We start from the raw sequence: 24,726 nt of genomic DNA on the forward strand, positions 1-24,726 counted from the left end.
GTAGGTTTGCATAACTTTTTAAGAAGACTCCTGTGTAACTAAGCAACCAAGTGTGTTTTCCTGAAGCTGCAGTGAGCCCAATAATGTACTGCCTTACATCTGTTTTCCTTCCTTCTCCTTGTCTCTAACTTTTATGCTTTGGGATTGTACCTCCCATTAAGACGCTACCATGAAACCTTTGTTTCTTGCTCTGTTCTCTAGGGAATCCAGACAAAGACAATTTCCCAGAATCTTCTACTTCAGAAGGGTAAAGAGCAGTGCTGGGGATTTATGTATTTAATAAGCACGCCAAGTGAGTCTATGATCAGGAAACTATGGCTGGCACTACCTTAAAGTATCCTCAGGCCTCAGATCTCGCATCAACAGAAAATGAGATGCCGAAACTGTGCAGAATTCAGAAGGGAATCCATCCCACAAACCCTTAAGATGTGGCCATGGAAGACAACAGACAAGGACGATTAGCACAGAGAACAGCCCAGAGGCAGCGAGAAGCACTGACCAAAGGACACTGTCTGCTGCTGAAGCAAAGAGCACTTGCTGCTCTTGTCTCACAGAGAGGTAATGTGTACTGTGAACCGGTGAGCACTTGCTGATGTTCTCTCTCTCTCCTGTTCCAAATGTGAATCTTTATTGAGTGTTCTTCTATCCCCCTTCCAACAGTTGGGTTTATTTGTTTATTCATTTTTTGAGAGTGTTATTTATGTTGTTGGACCATGGGGAGCCACATCTGGACCTAAATTAGAAGAATGCAGGGGCCGGCCTGGTGGTGTTGTGGTTAAGTTTGCATGCTCTGCTTCAGCGGCCCAGGTTTCATGGGTTTGGATCCTGGCCACAGACCTACTCACTGCTCGTCAAGCCATGCTGTGGTGGCATTGCACATACGAAAAACAGAGAAAGATTGGCACAGATGTTAGCTCATGGCCAATCTTCCTCACCAAAAAAGAAAAAAGAGAGAGAGAGGAAGAAGAAGAATGCAGCTAGCTCACAAGTGAAGGAAACCACCCTGCCACACACACACACCCTCCTGCAGCAGACAGGGCATGACTTGAGCTATTTCTCTTTGGGGAGGGGATGTTTTAGTTTGAGTCTCCCCAGAAGCATATTCTGAGACAAAGAATGGACAGCAAGTAGTTTATTTGAGAGATAAAGGAAAATGCTGGTAGGGGGAAGTGAGACGGAAAGTAAGGCAACAAATGTAGGGACCATTATCAAGCCAATTACCATTGTGAGCCAGTTACAACTGGAGCTTAATCCCGTGGGAAACTCTGGGAGCCAGTGTGGAACATGAACCACAGTGTTATTCTACTACAAGGAGTGAGGGACTTGGAAGAAAGGGAGCTACCAGAAAGGGAGAAACATTAATTCCCCTGCACTTCTGGCCTGCTGTGTAGGTGACAAAGTAGAGAACAATCAGGGAAAGTCCTTATGCAAAGAAGCACACATGCTGGCAGCTAGAAGTCAGGCCAGGATGCACTAAAAGTGGTGAGGATAAGGGAATTTGGGCAGGGCAATGACAACATCTGCTGCAAGAAGTGAGAGGGTTTCTTTTCAATTGGGAGCTACCTGTATTACCTTAAATGGGGGCATTTTTAAAGTTGTAGGCATGTGTGTGTGAGTGTTGGCCAGTCGAAGAAGAGAAATGCAGACAATTTCTGATTCTGCTTTTCAGAATCACCCGTCTCCCATTCCATATGATTCTGGAGAGACGGTCACTCAGAAGGCCTATCTTCCCTGTCACAATGCATACAAATAATGGAAGCAGGCCAATCATGTTAATTTCTTGTTGTAGACACTGTAGCTGCCCCAGTTAGATCTGATTTCCTGGCCAGTGCACCCATCCTCCAGTTCAAGTGAGTGTTGCTGCCAGAAGTTCACAGGTGTACTTTCTTCAGAGACTTGCCCTCAGCAGGAGGGGGCCAATTTACCAGGGATGATATGCCCCCCGCCCCGGGGGCATTCCACATCTTAAAGCAGATATAAAAGACAGCTCCCTTGTCTCACAGGTAGTGGTGGGGGAGACAATTCTGCAGTGCAGTTCATGCTTTAGAGTCCCCCAGGATATCAGGCTGAAGCTAGGCTGCAGCTGGACCCTCATCTTTACCTGGTTTCTTCCCAGGCCCTGTGCTGCTTCCCTCACTCCCTTATAGGTTTTTTCAATTAATCAGGTGCAGCTGAATCCCTGTCTCAGTCTCTTCTTCTGGGATGCCCAAACTAAGCTCCATTGAGTGGGACACAATGATGGATTGGCCCAGAGAAGACACATGGCCCTGACATAGCTAGAGCTTTTGGGGGCATTGATATGGACTCTGGGAAAAAGCAGATCTGTCTCTCTCTAAAGTTATAAGCTACATTTAAGAACATTGTAGTCAACATATATTTATTCCCTAACATATACTTCGCTTGACTTCTGGTAACAATACACTGATTTTGGAGGAAGGGGGGAAGGAACTGCTCCCTTCTCTTACCCTTCGTTCCTCTACTTTGGGTGGAGGTGACTTCTCTTTGAGTCCATAGGTGGGCATATGACCCACAGTGACCAGTGACATTCCTGTGGCCACAGAGATTGTTTGGTGTGGTCATGTGACCTAGTCAGAGCCATTGAAATATGGGATGGTTAAGAGAGAAAAACACACTTTTTTTCTCCTGGACTAAGAGCATCAGGATGAGGGGAACCCTGGTTGCTGGAGGTTGTCATGAGGAACCTGAGGGTAAGGCCAACACAGCAAAAGGCAGGATACTGTGGAGGGAGTGACATGAGTCCTAGCTGACATTATTGGAGCTCTTGGTTCAAGCTCCACTCAAAGACAGTCCTACCTTAGATTACAACCCTTCGATTTCACACTCTGATGAGTTCTCTTTTTTGTTTAAACCAGTTTTTGGGGGGCTTTATAACACAACCAAAACAGCTATGACAAATGCAATGACGGCAAACCTGTAGCTGCTGGAAAAATACATTGCTGCCATGTATAGAGACCCTGGGTGACAACGAAACCTACACATAAAAAAGAAAGAATTAAACTAAGAGATGTAGACAGAGAGAGTAAGCAATTGCTGTGGGCAATATTTAAGCACCAGGATCCCACCATTCCTGAAGCATATTGTTCCTTTGGGTTCTCAATTATTTGAACCAACAAATTCCCTTTTTTTTTTTTGCCTAAAAGAGTAAGAGTTAAGTTTTATCACTTTCAAAGGAAGAAGTTTTAACACAATGCCCTTTTCTCATTTTTCCTTTGAGTGATTTTATTTTTTCCTTATTGAGTTGAAGGCACTCTTTATATATCGTGGACATTGATCTTTAGTCCATTGTTTGCTGTAAATAATTTATTCCACTCCTCTACTTGTCTTTTACTTTATTTATGCTATTTCTCATTGTTGAGAAGGTTGTAATTTTATGGGGTCTAAATCAACAAGATTAACCTTTATTATTTTTAGATTATTAGATATGATTCTTTTGGTTGAAAGTGATGGAAATCCAACTCAATCTAGTTCAAATAAAAAGACAATTTATTGGCTAACAAAATTGGGAATTCTAGAGGTATTTGGTCCTCAGACACAACTAGAATCATAACTCCAACCATGTCCTTAGGACCATTTCTCTCTCAATCTATTGGTTCTCTGGACTTTTTTCCCATTGAAGCTCCCTTTATCTTGTTGGAAACATGGTCCATAGTCTTACACTTCATAGTTTCAAAGGAAGAGAGAAAGATTCTCCTGAAGGATTGGGCATAGGAATCCTACAAGAGTCTGCTAGCCTGTTATGGGCACTCTAACAAATATGTACTCTATATCCATTCCTGTGCCTGGTGGCTAGATCAGTCATTTCAAATTACTCTGAATGTGTTCCACACAGGTTGAAAGAGTTTTCTCATGGAAGAATGTAAGAAGGGAAAATCTGGTAAGCATACAGTAGCTACCATATTCATCTCTGCCTTTGGCGTCTTATTTATGAAAACCTTTCTTTCCTGAAATTATATTTGTATATATTTATACGTACAATCATGCACTGTATAACAACATCAGTCAATGATGGACCACATATAGACGGTGGTCCCATAAGATTAGTACCACATAGCCTGGGTGTTAGTAGGCTATACTGTCTAAGTTTATTTAAGTACGCTCTATTATGTTCACACAATGACGAGATCGCCTAACGACATACTTCTCAGAAGGTATACCCATTGTTAAGAGACACATGACTATGTATATACGTTTATACATATAAGTACATACAGACATACTTTGGAGTTATTACTGGTTTGGTTCCAGACTACCACAATGAAGTGAAGGTCACAATAAAGTGAGTCACATAACTTTTTTGGTTTCCCAGTGCATATAAAATTTATGTTTACATTATACTGTAGTCTATTGAGTGTGCAATAGCATTATGTCTAGAAAAACAATGTACATACCTTAATTAAAAATACTTTATGGCTAAAAAATGCTAACCATCATCTGAGTCTTCAGCAAATATAATATGTTTGCTGGTGGAGGGTGTTGCCTCAGTGTTGAAGGCTGCTGACTGATCAGGGTGGTGGTTGCTGAAGGTTGGGGTGGCTGTGGCAATTTCTTAAAATAAGACAACAAAGAAGTTTGATGCATTGATTGACTCTTCCTTTCACGAATGATTTCTCTGTAGCATGGAATGCTGTTTGGTAGCATTTTACCCATAGAAGAACTTGTTTCAAAATTGAACTCAATCCTCTCAAATCTTGCCGCTGCTTTATCAACTAAGTTTACATCATATTCTAAATCCTTTGTTGTCATTTCAACAATCTTCACAACATCTTCACTACGAGTAGATTCCTTTTCAAGAAACCACTTTCTTTGCTCGGCCATAAGAAGCAGCTCCTCATCTGTTAAAACTTTATCATGAGGTTGCAGCAATTCAGTCACATCTTCAGGCTCCACTTCTAATTCTAGTTCTCTTGCTGCTTCCACCACATCTGCAGTTACTTCCTCCGATGAAGTCTTGAACCCCTCAAAGTCATCCATGAGGGTTGGAATCAACTTCTTCCAAATTTCTGTTAATGTTGATATTTTGACCTCTTCCCATAAATCATGAATGTTCTTAATGGCATCTAGAGTGGTGAATCCTTTCTAGAAGGTTTTCAATTTACTTTGCCTAGATCCGTCAGAAGAATCACAATCTATGGCAGCTATAGCCTTACAAAATGTATTTCTTAAATAAGAAGACTTGAAAGCTGAAATTACTCCTTGATCCATGGGCTTCATAATGGATGTTGTGTTAGCAGGCATGAAAACAACATTAATCTCTATGTGCCTCTCCATCAGAGCTCTTGGGTGCATTGTCAATGAGCAGTAATATTTTGAAAGGAATCTTTTTTTCTGAGCAATAGGTCTCAAGAGTGGGTTTAAAATTTTCAATAAACCTCGTTTCAAAACAGATGCGCTGTTATTAGGCTTTGTTGTTCCATTTACAGAGCACAGGCAAAGTAGATTTAGCATAATTCTTAAAAGCCCTAGGATTTTCAGAATGGTAAATGAGCCTTGTCTTCAACTTAAAGTCACCAGCTTCATTAGCCCCTAACAAGAGAGTCAGCCTGTCCTTTGAAGCTTTGACGCTAGGCATTGACTTCTCCTCCTCTCCAGCTATGAAAGTCCTAAATAGCATCTTCTTCCAATACGAGGCTGTTCCAAAACAAGGCTTCTTCCAAGACAATAAAAATCTGCTGTGTAGTGTGGCCACCTTCATTCATTATCTTAGCTAGATCTTCTCGAAAACTTGCTGTAGCTTCTACATCAGTACTTGCTGCTTCACCTCGCACTTTGGTGTTATGGGGATGACTTCTTTCCTTAAACTTCATGAACCAACCTCTGCTAACTTCACACTTTTCTTCTGCAGCTTCCTCACCTCTCTCAGCCTTCATAGAATTGAAGAGAGTTAGAGTCTCGCTCTGGATTAGGCTTTGGCCTAAAGGAGTGTTATTGCTGGTTTAATCTTCTATCCAGACCACTAAAACTTTCTCCGTATCAGCCATAAGGCTGTGATAAGACTTTCTTATGATTCGTGTGTTCACTGGAGCAGCACTTTTAATTTTATTCAAGAACTTTTCCTTTGCATTCACAACTTGGCTAACTTTTTGACTCAAGAGGCCTAGCTTTTGGCCTGTCTTGGCTTTTGACGTGCCTTCTCCACTAAACGTAATCATTTTTAGCTTTTGATTTAAAGTGAGAGACATGCAGGGAGCTGGCCCCGTGGCCAAGTGGTTAAGTTCTCACGCTCCGCTGCAGGCGGCCCAGTGTTTCGTTGGTTCAAATCCTGGGCGCGGACATGGCACTGCTCGTCAAACCACGCTGAGGCAGCGTCCCACATGCCACAACTAGAAGGACCCACAACAAAGAATATACAACTATGTACTGGGGGGGTTTGGGGAGAAAAAGGAGAAAATAAAATATTTAAAAATAAATAAATAAAGTGAGAGACATGCAACTCTTTCTTTCACTTGAACACTTAGAGGACATTGTAGGGTTATTAATTGGCCTAATTTCAATATTGTTGTGTCTCAGGGACTAGGGAGGCCCGACAAGAGGGAGAGAGACAGGAGATCAACTGGTTGGTGGAGCAGTCAGAACACACACAACATTCATCCATTAAGTTCATCATCTTCGATGGGTGCGGTTTGTGGAGCCTCAACATATTTACAATAGTAACATCAAAGATCACTGATCACAGATCAGCATAACAAATATAATAATAATGAAAAAGTTTGAAATAGGGAGAGAATTACCAAAACGTGACACAAAGACAGAAAGTGAGTAAATACTGCTGGGAAAATGGTGCCAATAGATTTGCTTGATGCGGGGTTGCCACAAACCGTCACCTTGTAAAAAACACAATATCTGTGAAGTACAATAAAGTGAAGCACAATAAAAGGGAGGTATGCCTGCATACATATCTGTATATATGTAAATACATATATTTTGTATATATACTAATCCTCTCATATTTTTGCTTTTAAAAAATTTTATACAGTCATGCATCAATTAATGATAGGAATATGTTCTGAAAAATGTGTTGTTAGGTAATTTTGTCATTATGCAAACATTATAGAGTGTACTTACATAAACCTAGATGGTACAGCCTACTAACAGCTAGGCTATATGGTGCTAATCTTAAGGGACTACCATCATATTTGATCTGTCATTGAACAGAATGTCGTCATGGGGCACATGACTATATTTTCATTTTAGTTCTATATTCCATCTGGGATGTATTTCTATTTATGGCATGAAGTAGAAATCTAACTTAATTTTTTTGCATTGTAAGACCATTTTCCCAAAACTACATATTGGATAGTCTATCTTTTCCCCACCAGTTGGAAATGCCACATTCGTTACAAACTCATGACTATGTTTATGTGGATCTGTTTCTTAATTATACATCGCTCCATTGATCTGGTCTTCTTTTCCTCTAACAACTCCATATTGTTTAAATAACAGTTAACTTCATTGGGAAGCCCCGCTTTTTACTTGATCCTAAACTTTTTCTAACAGGTGTGTTTTTGGCTGTGGCTCTCTTTGCTCCTGTTCTCCATTATTCTGATTCTATCCATTTTTCTTTGTTTATTCAATAATCTTAAATTTTATTTAAAATTGTTAATTTTTACCAAAGCAACAAATGAAAATAGTTGAAAAAGTAAAATAGCATCACAAAGCTCACAGTGAAAAACAGACCTTCCCTTCCTGATCCCACCCAACCTCAGTGCTGAGATTATTTCTCCTGGTATTTATATCCATATTTCTAACAAACAGGCTTAGAGTGCTGATTTTTGACTTTGTAATAAGTTAGCAAATTAATTAGAAAAAAGAGAGAAAGAACGACAGAAAGACAGGAAAGAAAGAAAGAAAAAGAAAGCAAGAAAGAAAAAGTAAGAAAGAAAGAGAAAGAAACAAACAGGCAAACAGGCCCACTGATCTATTTTGTCTGTCCTGTCAGTTTCTGAGAGAAGTACCTTAAAACTCTCACCGCGATCGTGGATATATCTATTTCTCCTTCTAGTTCTGTCAGTGTGGCTTTTCATATTGAGGACCATATTGTTAGGTGCCTACAAATTTAGAATTATTATATCATCCTGACAAATTGAATATTTTACCATTATGAAGAGTTTCTCTTTATTTCTAGAAGTTCTGTTTGCCTTAAAGTCTATTTTGTCTGGGCTGCTGGCCCCATGGCCGAGTGGTTGAGTTCGTGCCGCTCTGCTTCGGCGGCTCAGGGTTTTGCCAGTTAGAATCCTGGGCACAGACATGGCACTGCTCATCGGGCCATGCTGAGGCGACATCCCACATGCCACAACTAGAAGGACCCACAACTAAAAATACACAACTAGGGGCTGGCCCAGTGGCACAGAGGTTAAGTTCACATGTTCCACTTCTCAGTGGCCCGGGGTTCGCTGGTTCGAATCCTGGGTGCGGACATGGCACTGCTTGGCATGCCATGCCGTGGTAGGCATCCCACGTATAAAGAAGAGGAAGATGGGCACGGATGTTAGCTCGGGGCCAGGCTTCCTCAGCAAAAAAGAAGAGGACTGGCAGTAGTTAGCTCAGGGCTAATCTTCCTCAACAAAAAAAAAAAAAAGAAAAAAGAAAAGAAAGAAAGAGAAAAAAAAGAAAAAGAAAAATACACAACTATGTACCTGGGGACTTTGAGGAAAAAAAGGAAAAATAAAATCTTTAAAAAGAAAAAACGTCTATTTTGTCTGATATGAATATAGCTACACCAACTTTCTTTTGGTTAGTGTTTGTATGGTATGTATTTGCCATTCTTTTACATCAAACTTTTCTCAGTCTTTCCCTTTTTTCATGATCTTTATCTTTGTGAAGAATACTGGCTAGGTACTTTGTAGAATGTCTCTTAATTTGGGTTTTCCTGATGTTTTCCTCATGGCTAGACTGGGGTTATGGGATTTGGGGAACAGCACAAAGGTGAAGTGTCCTTCTTCTTCTTCTTTTTTTTTTTTTTTTTTGAGGAAGATTAGCCCTGAGCTAACATCTGCTGCCAATCCTCCTCTTTTTGCTGAGGAAGACTGGCCCTGAGCTAACATCCGATGAGCAGTGGTAAGTCTGTGCCCAGGAATCGAACCAGTGAAAACCTGGGCATCCAAAGCAGAGCGTGCAAACTTAACCTCTTGGCCATGGGGCCGGCCCCTATGTTTTTAAAATTCATTCATTGTGCTGAGTTCCTGATGAGACCTTTCCAAACAGAAACTTGTGAACTTCAATTTTGGGAAATTGGATTATCTCCTTGAAAATTTCCTCCCTCCATTTTCTCATCTTCTCTCTCTCTCTCTTTCTCTCTCTGAGTCTATCTCTGTGTCTCTGTGTCTGTCTTGCTGTCTCTGTCTCTCCGTCTTCCTCTGAACTTAACTGGTATTTCAAGAGTGTGCTGGTTTGGTGCCTATTTGCTCAGAAATCCACCCCCTGCCTGCCCCTCACAGGGGCCTGGCCCTCATAGCTTCTCAAGCTCCCTTGGCCTCTGGGAAGTACTGGCAGAGGACTGGAAGGTGGGAAGAGTTTCCTCAAGTTCCTTTTTTCTGTCTGTTAGCAGCTTTCCATGTTAGGTGACCTATTACCCTGTGTCCCCATGCATATGAACTGGAGCTTTGTGTTTGCAGGTGGAGTTTAATGATTGTGGCCTTATAACAGTGGATGGGCAAGGACCTGGAAGTTTCATTGGGTGACTCCCCCAAATGTCGGTTTCTGTAGGTATTTTTCTCGGAGCTGATCAATTTCTCTAGTGAAGGCTCCTCCTGTCCTTGACCTGGTGGGAAGAAGCATATATATGTGTGAGTGGAAGGGAGAGAGTGAGTAATGGTGGAATCTGCCTAGCTCAGAGCAGGGGATGATGCCAGGATCTCCATTCGGAACACAGTCTTCACTCACTTCCCCAGTGTCCAGGCCAACAGCCTCACCTTCAGCTGTGCCTGATCTCTCTATGCGAAGAGCTTTGGGGTCCAACCTTTCCAGATAGCAAACTCTAGTTTCCTGTCCTGGTAGGGGAGGACCAAGATTTTCAACTATGTCCTCCATTTCCAACAGGAGCCCTCCCTCCTGACATCAGAGCCATGTGATCTTTCCAGTCTCAGAGCCTTTCTGGGGTACTGAAGAACAAATTGCTTTTCCTCTTATTGGTTCACCTCCATCTACTTGGCACAACTGAGAAAACTGAAAGCAATGTTAAAGCAAAATTCTGAAACCAAGAGATTGTGAGCACTTATCAAAATTTTATCTAACTTGTTAAGGAGGGAATCAACAGGTAGAGAAAAAAGCTGGTTTGACGGTGCTTGAAATACAGAGGGGTGTGTGTGTGTGTGTGTGTGTGTGTGTGTGTGTGTGTGTACAGACAAACAGAGTTAGAGCTAATGAAAAGGAATTCCAAAGACAATTTACTAGGTAAGTTTTAAGACTGATTAACTTCCTACAAGGCAATAAAATCCTTGAATTTAACTACACAATCAGGCTATAAAACCATAGAGCCTGTTGATTTCTAAAGTTAAACTGTAACTATGTAGGACCGTAAAACTGTGTTCTTTAGATAGCTGTGGGTCAATTCGATACATCATGGCAATAGAATTACATTCCTTAGGGCACAAGGTTCCGCTTTCATCTCAACAGTTTGAAAACGTGTTTCCTTGAGATTTCTGGAAGCAAACAATTCTAATTTTGCTTTTTCACAGTCTGGAATCATTTTCTCTTTCTCCCCACGTCAGGTAAGAATATCTAACATATTATTGACATCACTAGCCCAGTCTTGCCTGTCTCAGTGCCTGTTCTTTTTTTGTCCTTGTAGGGTTTGTGCTTTTTTTTTTTTTTTTAATCTAATTTACTGTTATTCTAGTGAGGTTTGGGGAGGAATCAGGCATAAATGCTTGAGCGCAATTGCCTTTTTTTGACCACATGTTTCTTTCTGCCTTTTATCTTCTGGGGCTTTCTTAGTATACCTAGCCTCTCAGTTTTTCAGTTTCCTCATGCTGCTATAGACATTTATTTTCCCTCTTTCACTTCTTTTCTGGATTTCACGGGGAGTTTTCAGCAGGAATGATAGTGTGTATTCATGTGTTCTATTCATCATCTTGATCTGGACCTTTAACTGATCATATTAATGTTTGGTTCCAAATATGAAAGAGCTCTGCACCTGTGGAAATTGATAAAAGAAATCTTAACCAAGTTGAGTCAGGAAGGCCTGCAGGGGGCGCTCTCACTACCTATCACACATTGTCAATTACACCAAGCAGGAAGAGAGAGAAGCTTGCATCTCCCACAGGAAGTAAAACTGCTCTGCTATTGAAGGAAGATTTCTCTCCCCACCTGGCAACAGCCCAGCCAATGAGAAATGCCAGGGCTCAGCCAATGAGAAGCTGCTGCCACCTTGAACTATTTTTCCCCAAAGGACTTTTGTTTAGAACAGCCCTTCCCTGCTTCCCATTTTTCTCTACAAAAGCAACTCCCTTCCTTTCTTTTCTGTATTTGCCTATGGTTTGCTATAGCATGCACATCCTGAATTGCAATTCTTTTGGCTATTCCCGAATAAACTTGTTTTGAGGATAAAATAACAGGTGAATTTGCTTTTTACGTTGACACACCTTTGGGGATTCAAGCCAATGGCTCTCATTATTCAGAAAAACATTGCTGTAATGTTCTGAGAACTAGTAGTTACCTTGTTTCTCAACCTCTCCTCTTCTTACTCGTCCCTCTCCTGCCCTGGAAGACAGATTTGCATTTGCTGGTGTCTGGCCTTGCTTGACTCAGAGGAGTAGCCTTTTCAAGTTTTAGGTGTATTGCCATGTGGGGAGGTAGAAAGGAAAGCTCTTCTTCGTAGAAGAATGCCAATTAGTCAAAGTAGAAGGAATGATAGAAATGGGGGGAAAATCATCATTTTACAAACATTCTAGTACTAATTGATTCAGATAAGAATCATCAATGAAAGAAAAAACCATTAGGCTGAAAAGGATTAGGAAAAAGGATATTTGAAAGCTCAGAAAGTATCACCCTAAGAATATTCTGTAATTGCAAAGAGGAAGAGGTACCTTTACATGGAGAGGTCTGATGGTCCCCATCTAGACCTAGCGATTACTCTTAGCATCATTACTAATGTAAGTAATGTAAGTAATGTAATCATTACTAATGTAATGGACATGCCATCACTTAATATTTCTATCAAAATTCTGGACCCAGATTTATTTTTAAGAAAAACAGGTCAAATCAGGGAGAGTCCTGTGCATTATGACATCATAGCGATTTTAAACTCTATCGCTTATTTAGTGGACATGATCAACACTTTGAAACTTTCAGTTCCCTTCTACCACAGCCCCCCTTACATTCTAACAGTGACCAGGAAAGACTCCTGTGTAGTCCTCTCAGAACTCTCTAGTCTCCCTCTGAAAGTGCCATCAGCCAGGCCTCTGCTGTATGAAAACCGTGAGCAGGGGCTCTGCCCCGTTTCTTTTGTCTTTATGAAGTCTGTCCAGTGCCACCGTCACTCTATGCTGAAGCTGCTCTAATATACCTTGAGGCTACTTTCTTGCATGATGGTCCCAAAGGGACCACTTTGGACTTCCAGCATTTTATCAAGATTTTATGTGACAACCACTCACTTTCCACTCTCAGCCTTTCTCTCCTTAGAACTGAGAAATGGGTCCATGGTGGCCAGAGGAAAATGGCTTAGTCAGTACTGTCTTGCCAGACTTGCTCTCTGGGTCCCAGGCTTCTCATTCCAGTGACCTGCCCAGTCAGCCAGCTCACTCTGAACTCTTTCATCAGCCCACTTGACACCTCAGAGTATTATAACACAGGGAAATCTTCCCAAAGAGGACCCAGAGACCTGTGGGTGGAATGGCTGCCAAAGCAGAAGAGGGGGAGATAAGAGATTTAGGGAGCAACAGCTTCCCTTTTCCTCACTTCTCCTCTTCGTTCCTCCAGCAGGAGCTTCCCCTGTTTCTGGGATCTCTTGGACAGGGCTTCCTGCAGACCTCCTGCCCCCCTCACTTATCCAAACTGTACCCTTCCCCTTTGTCTACATTAATGATAGCACAATAAGCACATTTTTCTCCATCTTGATTTTTTCATTTAATGATATTTTTTGAAGATCATTGCATATCAATATCTGTAGATATTCCTCATTCATCTTTTTTTTTTTTTTTCAAAGATTTTATTTTTTTCCTTTTTCTCCCCAAAGCCTCCCGGTACATAGTTGTATATTCTCCGTTATGGGTCCTTCTAGTTGTGGCATGTGGGACGCTGCCTCAGCATGGTTTGACGAGCAGTGCCATGTCCGCGCCCAGGATTCGAACCAACGAAACACTGGGCCGCCTGCAGCGGAGCGCGCGAACTTAACCACTCGGCCACGGGGCCAGCCCCTCCTCATTCATCTTTTTGACTACATAGTATTTTATTGTAAGAGTGTAACATTATTTATTTAGAATGTCTCCTATTGATGGACATTTAGATTGTTTTCAATTTTATTGGTGTTACAAACAATGCAGCAATAGGTATTACAATGAAAATCTTTTGATCAGTGAGGATTGTGTTTGGCTGAAGGTAAAAGAAAATTCAACTTAAAAGAGCTTAATCAAATAGGATGTGTTTTCCTCTTATAGAAAGGAGTCCAGTGGAAGGAATTCTAGGACAAGGACAGTTGCTCAATACCATCTTCAGGGAGCCAGGCTCCTTCTACTCTTTCTGCCTTCTTGGCGTGTGGCTTTCATCCTCATGTTCACAAGATGGCTGCTGTTCCTCCAGGCATTGCTTCTGTATTTCAGGCCAGAAAAGGGGCAAAGGGTAGAGGGTAAAGAGCCAGAAGGCATGTCCATGGGTTCTCTCCTTCTCAAAGAACTTTCCTTAAAGTCCAACCAATGTCTTTTGCTTATATTTCATTGGCCAGACCTGGACCATGTGGCTATCCTGGGTGCAAGATGATAGGTTTTTATTGGCATATTGACACCATGAACAAAATCAAGATTCTTTTATAAGGAAGAAAAGGAAAATGGATATTGGCGGACAGTTAGCAGTATCTGCTGCATACATATGCTGCAGGACATATGTAATTTCACACATGTGAAAAAGCCTGTGGGAAATTTCTGGGTTAAAAGATACGCCCAGTGTATATATTTGTGATTTTTTTAGATTTTGTCAAATTGTCCTCCATAGAAGTGGTACCAATTTTCAGATTACCGGCAAATATAAGAGTGCCTGCTGTTTTAACTTTGCTAACTTTAGCAAAAATTAAATTTTAATTTACATTTCTCTTATTATGAAGGATGTTGAACATATTTTCTGTGTATAGTTTGTTCATATCCTGTGTCTTTGACTTTTATATCTATCTTCTCTTTTCTAATTATACTTCAGATTTTTAAAAATTTAAATTATTGGTTATAATGGATGTTGTAACCCCGGTGGCCTAGTGGTTAAGTGCAGCGTGCTCCACTTTGGCAGCCTGGGTCCAATTCCCAGGCACAGGCCTACACCACTATGTTAATGGCCATGCTGTGCTGGTGGCCCACAAACTAAAAAATGGAGGGAGGGGCCATCCTGGTGGCACAGCGGTTAAGTGTGCACATTCTGCTTCAGCGGCCTACGGTTCACTGGTTTGGATCCCAGGTGTTGACATGGCACCACTTGGCAAGCATGCTGTGGTAGTCGTCCCACATATAAAGTAGAGGAAGATGGGCATGGATGTTAGCTCAGGGCCAGTCTTCTTCAGCAAAAAGAGGAGGATTGGCAGCAGATGTTAGCTCAGGGCTAATCTTCCTCAGAAAAAAAAAAAATGGAGGAAGATTGGCATGGATGTTAGCTCAGGGTGAATCTTTCTTAGCAAAAGAATAAATAAATAAATCTTATCAAATGCCTTTTCAACATCTGTGGACATGATCAGATGTTTCTTCTTCTTTGTATTATTAATGTGGTGAATTATATTAAGAAATTTCCTAGTATTTAATCATCCTTATATATTTTAAACTTGCCTTTGTTGTGTCATTCTTTGATTTATGGCTGACCTCTTTTTTTTTTTTAAAGATTTTATTTTTCCTTTTTCTCCCAAAGCCCCCTGGTACATAGTTGTGTATTTTTTTTTTTTTTTTTGAGGAAGATTAGCCCTGAGCTAACATCTGCTGCCAATCCTCCTCTTTTTGCTGAGGAAGACTGGCCCTGAGCTAACATCCGTGCCCATCTTCCTCTACTTTATACATGGGACGCCTACCACAGCATGGCTTTTGCCAAGAAGTGCCATGTCTATACCCGGGATCCGACTCAGGGAACCCCAGGCCGCCTAAGCGGAACATGCACACTTAAGCACTGAGCCACCAGGCCGGCCCCCATAGTTGTGTATTTTCAGTTGTGGGTCCTTCTAGTTGTGGCATGTGGGATGCTGCCTCAACATGGCCTGATGAGTGGTGCCATGTCCGCACCCAGGATTTGAACTGGAGAAACCCTGGGCCGCTGAAGCAGAGCGTGCAAACTTAATCACTTGGCCACGGGGCCGGCCCCTGTGGCTGACTTTTTTAACCACTTTTTTTACTGTGATAAAATATACATAACAGAAAATTTGTCAATTTTGAGTGTGCAGCTCAGTGACATTAAGTATATTTACATTGTTGTGCAACCCTCCCCACCATCCATCTGCAGAATATTCTCATCTTCCCCAACTGAAACTCTGTACCTATTGAAGAATAATTCCTCTTCTCCCTCCTCCCCAGCCCCTGGCAACCACCATTTTACTATGAATTTGACTACTCTAGGTACCTCATATAAGTGGAATCATACAGTATTTGTTTTTTTGTGACTGGCTTATTTCACTTAGCATAATGTCTTCAAGATTCATCCATGTTGTAGCATGTGTCAGAATTTCCTTCCTTTTTAAGACTGAATAATATTCCATTGTTGTGTAAGGACCTTTATGTGCAGCTCAAAGTACCCATGTCATAGATTAGGTTCTCTGATATCAGATGCTGAGATGGAGTTTGGGGTGCAAGGCACTTATTACGGATAAGAGGAGACAGAAGCCAGACTGGGCTGAGGAAGAAGTCGAACTGTGATGCAGGCCCAGTGAAGCTTCAACCAGCCTGCCAGGGAGTTTTTGAGTGAGTATTGCCCACTAGAGTGTCCCACCTTGGACCAAAATAGCCAGGCCTTTCCACCTCCACCTGACCCAGTCATTGCACAGAGGCTGCCTTGGGAAGGGCATGACCTTCAAGAGCTGCCTCTCTGCATCCGAGGCAGACCCTGAAGGAGCTTACAGCTGGAGGCTGGCTGCTGACCACACTCTCTGCAGCTAGGCAGAAAATCCTCCTCTGAAGGCGTATCTGGGCAGCACATCTTCGTGTCTACCAGAATTCATCCATCCTATTGGGGCAGTGAGGATTTGATTTATTGCGGGAAATAAGCAAAAAGGAATTTTGTTTTTCAGCTTTGGACATTCACAATCGAGTTTTGCTGCAAATCATCAGGCTCCAAAGCAAAGCGTTGTCAAAGGGGAAATAATTTTCTAAATACCTTTAGCTCCCATTTGACATATCAAGAGCATCAGATTGGAGCATTTCTTCCATAGTATGCTTTCAAAACCTAGGCCTTGGCCTCAGAGTACTATGGAGAAGAAAAGGAGGGAGAGGAACGCTACGGAGTGCATGAGCCCTAGTTTCCCTGTTCTAGACTTGAGCCTGGAGAAAAAGAGACAGTTTGAGAATTTAACTAGGCTTCAAGGGCAGGAGGAATCATTCCATTTCATATGTGGGGTTCTGGAAGGAGGCCATCATGTAAAAGAGCAATGCTTGAACCCGCTTGAACCTGGTGAAGAGCAACGTGTAGAGGCCCGAGCAGGGACACAGCTTTCCTTGGACTCGTCACGATTGCCATGATCCCTGCATGGAGCAAATGCTAGCTGAGAGCCAGTGGGTCTGTCATGGGACAGCGGGGGCTGCTAGGTGGACTGGCCGCCATAGACAGGGACAGAGGAGATAGGACAGAAACTCAGAGGTGTCCAAAAGGCCAGCAAAAGCCAACGAGAGGCTAAGTCAGCAGACCCAGCTCAAACTGAGAAAGAGAATGGATCTCATCAGCTGTGAATGTCAACAGGTGGGAGGTAGACACATAAGTCCACCTCCCCTTGGTCATCCAGATGTCCCTTTGAAAATGAGATGGGTGCAAAAACCTAAGAATCTGAACATTTATTCCTAAAAGAGTCTTTTAGTCATGCTTCTACTGTATAACAAACACTCCCCAAACACAGTGACTTTTAACAGCAAGCTTTTTCCTTACTCATAGGTTTGAAGTTCAGTTGCAGCTCTGCTGGCTTCAACTGGGATCAACTGGACTGGGATCCAGGCCATGAGTAGGATTCAAGTCTGTTCCACAGTTCTCCTCATTCTGGGACCAGTGGCTACTGTGACATGCTCTTCTCATGACAGAGGACAGGATTACAAAAGACCAATCCAAACCACACCCACATTTAAAACCTCTGCTCATGTCACATCCACTAACATTCCATTGGCCAATATAAGTCTCACAGCCGAGTCCAAAGTCAATGAGGCAGGAATGAATAATGAATATCAGGGAGGGAGTGAAGAATTGGGAACAATAATCACATCTACTGCAGGGACTAGGCATTACCTAAAAAGACCATCCAGATTGTTATATTAGACTGAGGTTGCTGGACAGGACAGAAACTTCACTTTTTCCTGCTACCCAATAGATAGGGATTTGTCTTGGGTCAAGTTCCCTAGAGGCAGAGTATGAGATGGGGATGATTGTGTACATAGTTTACGGAGAAAGTGCTTTCAGGGGAAACATGTCAGGAGGTGAGACAAGGATAGGAAAGAGGAGGGAAGAAATCAGGAACGAAAAATGTTTATCAGAGAGGGAGTGAAGAATGTGGTCTCAGCTGGAGTCTAGTCTCAGTCTGATCCCGCAGGGGAGCTGTGGAGTGGGGATTGTATCACAGAGATATTCCTCTTGAGGCAAGAGCTAGGCTTTTTTACCCCTATGTCAGTAAATCATTGGTTGTCTCTCTCTCTCCTTAGGAGGGGTATAACTTCCCAGGCATTTCTTCGTGAGGTGGAGTGGTAGGCCCGAGGCAATCCTCTGAAGAAGGGAGCAGCTGTAATCTGAGATCAACAAAATCTCACAGCAGCTGGGGGTCAGGTGCAAGGACGAGGTTAAGGGAATCTGGGAGGGGCACCAACAGCATCTAATAAATGGTTCATGAAAGATCATCACAAAATAAAATAACCGTATTTTCTTTACATACCCATAGCAAATACTGCTGTTTCTTTCCTAATATCCATTCTCCCCTGCTTCCTTTACAAAAATGCAAAACCGAGATAATTTAGCTCATCTAGAATAAAAATTACATTTCTCAGACTCCCTTCTAACTAGGCATGCCCATATAACTACGTTCTGGACACCAGATGAAGGGAGACGGTTATGTGGAAGCTTACAGGAAGCTGCCTTAAGAGACAGCTGGTGTCACCCTCTGCTCCTTCTTCTTTGTCCTTTTCTCCATTCTGCCAGCTTGAATACATCTGTGATGAATGGATCAGGAACAGAAATCTAGCACTGTGAGGTGGCCTAGGGAATGAAGGCCAGCAGAACCCCAAGTTAGAAAGGACCCTGGTTTGTGAGATCACTGTGACCCACAGCCACCACACTTTCAACATAGGGAGGTATAATCTTCTACCCAGGTCAAACTACTGTTAATTAACTTTCACAGGGTGAAACTTATTCACAGGTTAGTGTAATCCTAATCAATCCAACATCCAAGCCAGATTGAAAATGAATTTGAGAACCTGCTGCCTACATTCCACCAAAGCACCCTCCAGCAAGATGGTGCCCATTTATACTCCATTCCGCAGACATTGGAGTGTTCATTTCTCCAAACTGGTTATTATTGTTTTTGTGATGGGTTAATCTAAAAAGCAAAAAGCAATCTTGTTGTTTCAATTTTCCTTTTCCACATTTCTGACCAGGTTGAACACATTTTCATCTTTTTTGGGGGCCATTTGTATTTCTTTCTTTGTGAATTGCCTGTTTGTATCATTTGTCCATTTTCTGTGGGGATGTTTATATTTTTATAGTGACTTAGAGGTGCTTATTTATTTGAAATATATATATACACTGATAAAAATAAAGGCTAATGTAATAAATACCTGGTACCAATCACCCAAATGAACAAATGTTGATATTTTGTCATATTTGAATCAAACCTTCTTTTAAAGAAATAAAACATTGTAGATGAAAATGTATTCATCAAGTTCACCATCCCCGGTCTCAGAAACAACTATCATGTTTTTAAGCTTTTGCTGCAATGTCCATAGTACCATTTCAGATGTGTTTATTTTAATTTACATTAATGGTGTTGTGATGGTTAATTTGATGTGTCAACTTCACTGGGTCACAGGGTGCCCAGATATTTGGTTAAATATTTCTAGGTGTGTCTAAATATTTCTAGGTGGATGAGATCAGCATTCGAATCGGTAGACTAAGTAAAGCAAATTTCCCCCCCAAATGTGGTTGGGCATCATCTAATCTGTGGGCCTGAATAGAACAAAAAGGTGGAGGAAGAGAGAATTCACTCTCTGCCTGACTGCCATGAGCTAGGACATAAGTCTTCTCCTGCTCTTGAACTGGAATTTTTATACCATCAGCACTCCTGGTTCTCAGGCCTTCTGACTCAGCCTGGAACTATACAACTCTCTTTCCTGGTCTCCAGTTTGCAGATAGCAAATTGTTCGACCTCTCTGCCTACATAATTGTGTGAGCAACTTAATTCCTTATAATTCATATATTTATATAACTGGTATGGTTTCTCTGGAGAAGCCTGATTAATACAGGTGTCATACTGCAAATTTTTTTTTAGCTCCTTGAACTCTGTGTTTATGAGATTTATCCATATTCATTTAATTGTTGTATAATATAATATTGAATGAATATTTCAAATTTGATTCATATTTCACATTTGATCCCCTATTGATAGATGTTAAATCCCTTCTCCCAAATTTTACTATTACAAACAATGTGACATAAACATCTTTGGACTTCACGTGTTCCCATACGAAAGAATTTCTTTAGAAGTGACATTGCTGGATTATAGGGACATAGAAGCATCTTCTACTTTGCTAGATTTTACTAAATTGCTGTCCAAAGTGGTTACATCAATTTCTATTCCCATCAGAAGTGTGTGAGAATTCCCGTTTTTCCATATTCTGGCAACCCTAAATAATGTCAAGCTTTTAAAGATTTGTTTCCAAATTAATAGGTATGATGGTATCTCATTATTTTAATTTTATTTTCTCTAATAATGATGTCAAGCATATTTACGTATGTTTATTGAGTTTATTCATCTTTGAGTTGCCAATTCTAATTCTTTGTGCGTTTTTATATTGGGTCATTTGTCATTTTTATTGCTTTTTAGGATTCTTTGATACATTCTAGCAGTAATAGTCATTGCAAATATCTTCTCCCAGTGTGTGGCTTGCCTTTGTAAAAAACAGTTTTATTGAGAAATAATTTACATACCATAAAATTCACCCACTTAAAGCGTACAACTCTTTGGGTTTTAGTTCCAATCAGAGTTGTGAAACCATCACGACAATCTAATTATAGAGCACGTTCATCATCCACAGAAGAAATCCTCAGCTTATTAGCAGTCACTCTGGATCCCCGTCTCCTCCAAGGCCCTGGCAACTACTATCTACTTTCTGTCCATATAGAGTTGCTTATTTTGAACTTTTCATAAAAATGGAATCACACAATATGTAGTCTTCTGCCACTGGCTCCTTTCACTTGGCACAATGCTTTCAAGTTCCATCCAGGTTACTGCAGGGATGGTTAACTTGGTTATACTATGTGTTGCTGTACGTATGTTTTGAATTTTCATTTAGTCAAATAGGTCAATCTTTTTTTTTTAGGTTTCTGATTTTTCTGTCTTATTTAAAAAATCTTTCCCTGAGTTATATATTTTCTAATAATTTCAAGTTTTTGTTTTTCATATTTAAATTCTCTGCAGCTTATTTTGTATATCACATCACATAGAGATTTAATTCTTTTCCATGTGGGTAGTCAATCATTCAGCACTACTTATTGAATAGTGCCCCAATTCCCCCACTGTTTTGTAATGGCTTGTTTATTATACAACAAAGTCTCATATATGTTTAGATCTGTTTACCTCTCCCTGTGCCATTATGATAGCTTTACAGTAAATCTTAATGACTAATACCTTTATAATAAATCCTGCTATTTGGTAGGGTGAGTTCCCTCTCTTTCTTTTCTACAGACAACTTTGCTGTTAATGACCCTAGGGATAAGTTTTTTAAGTTCCATTAAAACTATCCTGTTAGGATTTTGTTAGAAATTGCATTTAATTCATAGAGTACTTTGGGAAGAATCAACATTTTAATGGGCATTGGAATAAACAAGAGCTATATTGTCTCTTATTCCATCTATTTTACTTTGTTCTCCTCCCTCTTCCCCCTGTACAGAAGTAGACCCTGAGATAAGGATTTTAGTGCAAGTACCTTATTCGGGCAGTAATCCCAGGAAAGATCAGCAGGAGAGTGGGGAAGAGGTTCAGGGAAGGGAAAGCAGCTGATAAATTGCACGTTCTCAAGCAGCTTATCACTGTGAGCAAATGGAGCTCAATCCTGGGGAACCCTGAGAAATGCTGGGGAACGTGTGCCTCAGAGTCATCTCACCAAGAGTGAGAAGTTGGAGTATTTATACAACAACTCCATCTGTCATGGATTGAGGGCTTTCAGAGGGCATTAATTCCCCAGTCCTTCCAGCCTGCTCACATGGAAGGTGGGCTGACACGCAAGGAAATGGTAAGTGCCAAGGAGCACCAACATTGTCCGTTAAGCCACCAAAGGGTCTTTTGAAAACTCGGATATAGGCACGTCTCTCCCCTGCCTAAAGTCCTTTATTGTAAAGAAATCCAAAATTGTTGGCATGGCCTACAGTTTCTCCACACTAGCTACCAACTCCTTTCCGGCCTCACCCTGCCACCTCCTTTCCCAGGAAGTTTAGTCTCTTGCCACATTGAACCACTGTCCGTCTGTTCCCTCAGAAGAAGCTGGATTCTGTCAAACCTTCACTTCTTTGCATTTGTCCTTGTCTCTGCTCTAATGCCTTTCCCTTATTCTCTCCCTTCCAAAAAGCAAAGTGTTTGGGAACATGGGCATTGGAGGAAGAGCTAGAATCAAAACTCAGGTCTAATGTGGCCAGCATGGCTTTGTTTAGTGGGAAATGCAAGATGATAGGATATAGAGAAGGGAATGTAAAGTTGGGCAAGCCTGAGGGGTTTTGAGAGAACATGATGGAACATTAGGGAAAAATAAAAGGGGTTCAAGAAAGGCTGAGGACATTTGCTATCTGAGCTGTGATGTTTCTCCTTATTGTTTCTCCATGGAAATTATGAAAAAATTTAAATTGTCAAAAAAGAAAAAAAAAAAAAACACCCTGCTCTGATACTTACTTGTGTAAGTCACTTAATGTTTCTGAAGCTCAGTTTCCTTATCCTTATTTACATAATAGAAGTATACCTAATTCTTACCTTATATAACTATTATGAGGATGTATTAGTTATCTATTGCTGTATAACAAATTACCCCCAAATATAGTGACTTGTAACCACAAAAAAATATATTATCTTAGGCGGTTTCTGTGGGTCAGGAATTCAGAGCAGTTTAGCTGACTGGTTCCAGCACTGGGTCTGCTCAATGAGGCTGCAGTCGAGATGTCGTTGGGGCTGTAGTCATCTGAAGGTTTGACTGAAGCTGAAGGATCTGCCTCCAAGATGACACAGTCACATACTGGCAAGTTGGTGCCTGTTTTTGGTTGGAGGCCTCAGTTTCTCACAATGTAGGTGTCTTAATAAAGCTGCTTCAGTGTCCTCATAGAATGAGGACTGCTTTTCTCTGGAGCAGGTAAGCTAAGGAAGAAGCTGCATACGTGTCTTATAACCAAGCTTTGCAAGTCGCATATTGTGACTTCTGCCATACTCTACTGGTCACAGGCCAGAAATGATTCTGTGTGGGAAGACACTATACATAGGCATGAATATAGAAGGAAAGGATTTTGGGGGGCCATATTGGAGATTGGCTACCACAAAGGATTACATGAAAGGTCCTTAGCACGCAGTGTGTTTCTTTTTTTTTTTCATGAGGAAGATTAGCCCTGAGCTAACATCTGTTGCCAATCTTCCTCTTCTTGTTGAGGAAGACTGGCCCTGAGCTAACATTTGTGTCCGTCTTCCTCCACTTTATATGTGGGATGTCTACCATAGCATGGCTTGCCAAGCGGGCCATGTCTGCACCAAGGATCCGAACCGGTGAACTCCGGGCCGCCAAAGCGGAACATGCGCACTTAACCCCTGCGCCACTGGGGGGCCCCAATACAGTGTGTTTCTAAATAAAGCTTTGATTACCATTCATCTTCTGGAGCCCCTGCACAAACATCACTTCTACAGAGAAGCCTTCCAGATCACCATAGGCAGTTATGAAATAGCCTCGTCAAAAGAATCAAAATTGAATCTGTTCAAGCTTTTATTATTTTGCGTCTTCAAGATTGTGATTTGAGGAATTGAGGGGAGGGGAATCATTACTTCAGGTAAGGTCTCTTAGCTGGTCCAGGCCTTCCTACTTCTCCCTATTCCTACACCCCCAAACAGAATAGCCAGCCACATTCACCTCTTAAATAAATAGAAAAAAAATTAGACTGCATGAAAATGAAAACAATCTGCTCCATAAAAGACACCCTTAAGAAAATCAAAATGTAGCCCCCAGACTGAGAGAAAACATTCCCATTGCATACCCAGGAGAATGCCTAAAATTAAAGATTGACACTACCAAGTGTTGATGAGGGTATGGAGCAACTGGAATTCTTATACACTGCTGGTGGGAGTGTAAAATGGCACTTTGGAAACCTGTTAGGTGGTTTCTTATAAAGATAAATATACATGTACCATGTGACCCAGAAATTCTACTCCTAAGTATTTACCCAAGAAAAATTAAAATATATGGTCATGCAAAGACTTATACATGAATGTTTATAGGAGTTCATACACCATAGCCTCAAACTGGAAACAACTCAAATGTCCATCAACTACTAAATGGATAAACATGTTATGTCCAAAGTAAGGAATACTACTTATCAGTAAAAATGAATAAACCACTGAGACATATAACAAAGTAAATGAGTCTCCAAATCATTATACTGATTCCATTTATACAAATTTCAAGAGCAGACAAAACTAATCTGTGGCTGTTAAAATCAAATCAGTGGTTGTCTGGGGTGGGGTAGGGGATTTGATTGCAAAGGGGCTCCAAGGAACTTTCTACATCATGGAACTAGCCTGTGTCCTGATTTCGGGGGTGGGGGGGAACGACCCCACATTTGTCAAAACTCGTTGAACTGCACATTTTATTATCCATTTTATTGTAAAGAAATTACGCCTCCATAAAAAAGGGAAACTTTTTAAAAGACTCCTGTTAAGTGGGTTACCTACAATATCTCAGATCATCCACGGTTAGGGTTGCCAGATTTAGCAAATAAAAAATGAGAGATCCAGTTAAACTTGAATTATATCTAATTGGTTATGAATATGTACATTAATATAAAAGAAAAATATTGCATGGGACATATGTTGAAAAAGTATTTCTAGGAAATAAATTATAAGTATCTAAATTATATACTTCTTGCTTAAATTATATTTTTCTGATCATTGGT

General features: G+C 41.1%; 1 long non-coding RNA gene across 1 annotated transcript; it reads left to right on the top strand.

Annotated features, from left to right (window-relative positions):
- The first annotated feature begins 70 nt into the window (after nt 1-70).
- On the top strand, nt 71-19,243 carry LOC138920217 (uncharacterized). The gene is made up of 3 exons (XR_011431030.1): nt 71-558; nt 15,957-16,091; nt 17,272-19,243. It is a non-coding gene; the product is annotated as an uncharacterized lncRNA (long non-coding RNA).
- Nucleotides 19,244-24,726: the final 5,483 nt, after the last annotated feature.

This window comes from Equus caballus, chromosome 22 (assembly GCF_041296265.1).
Source record: "Equus caballus isolate H_3958 breed thoroughbred chromosome 22, TB-T2T, whole genome shotgun sequence".
Taxonomy (NCBI): domain Eukaryota; kingdom Metazoa; phylum Chordata; class Mammalia; order Perissodactyla; family Equidae; genus Equus; species Equus caballus.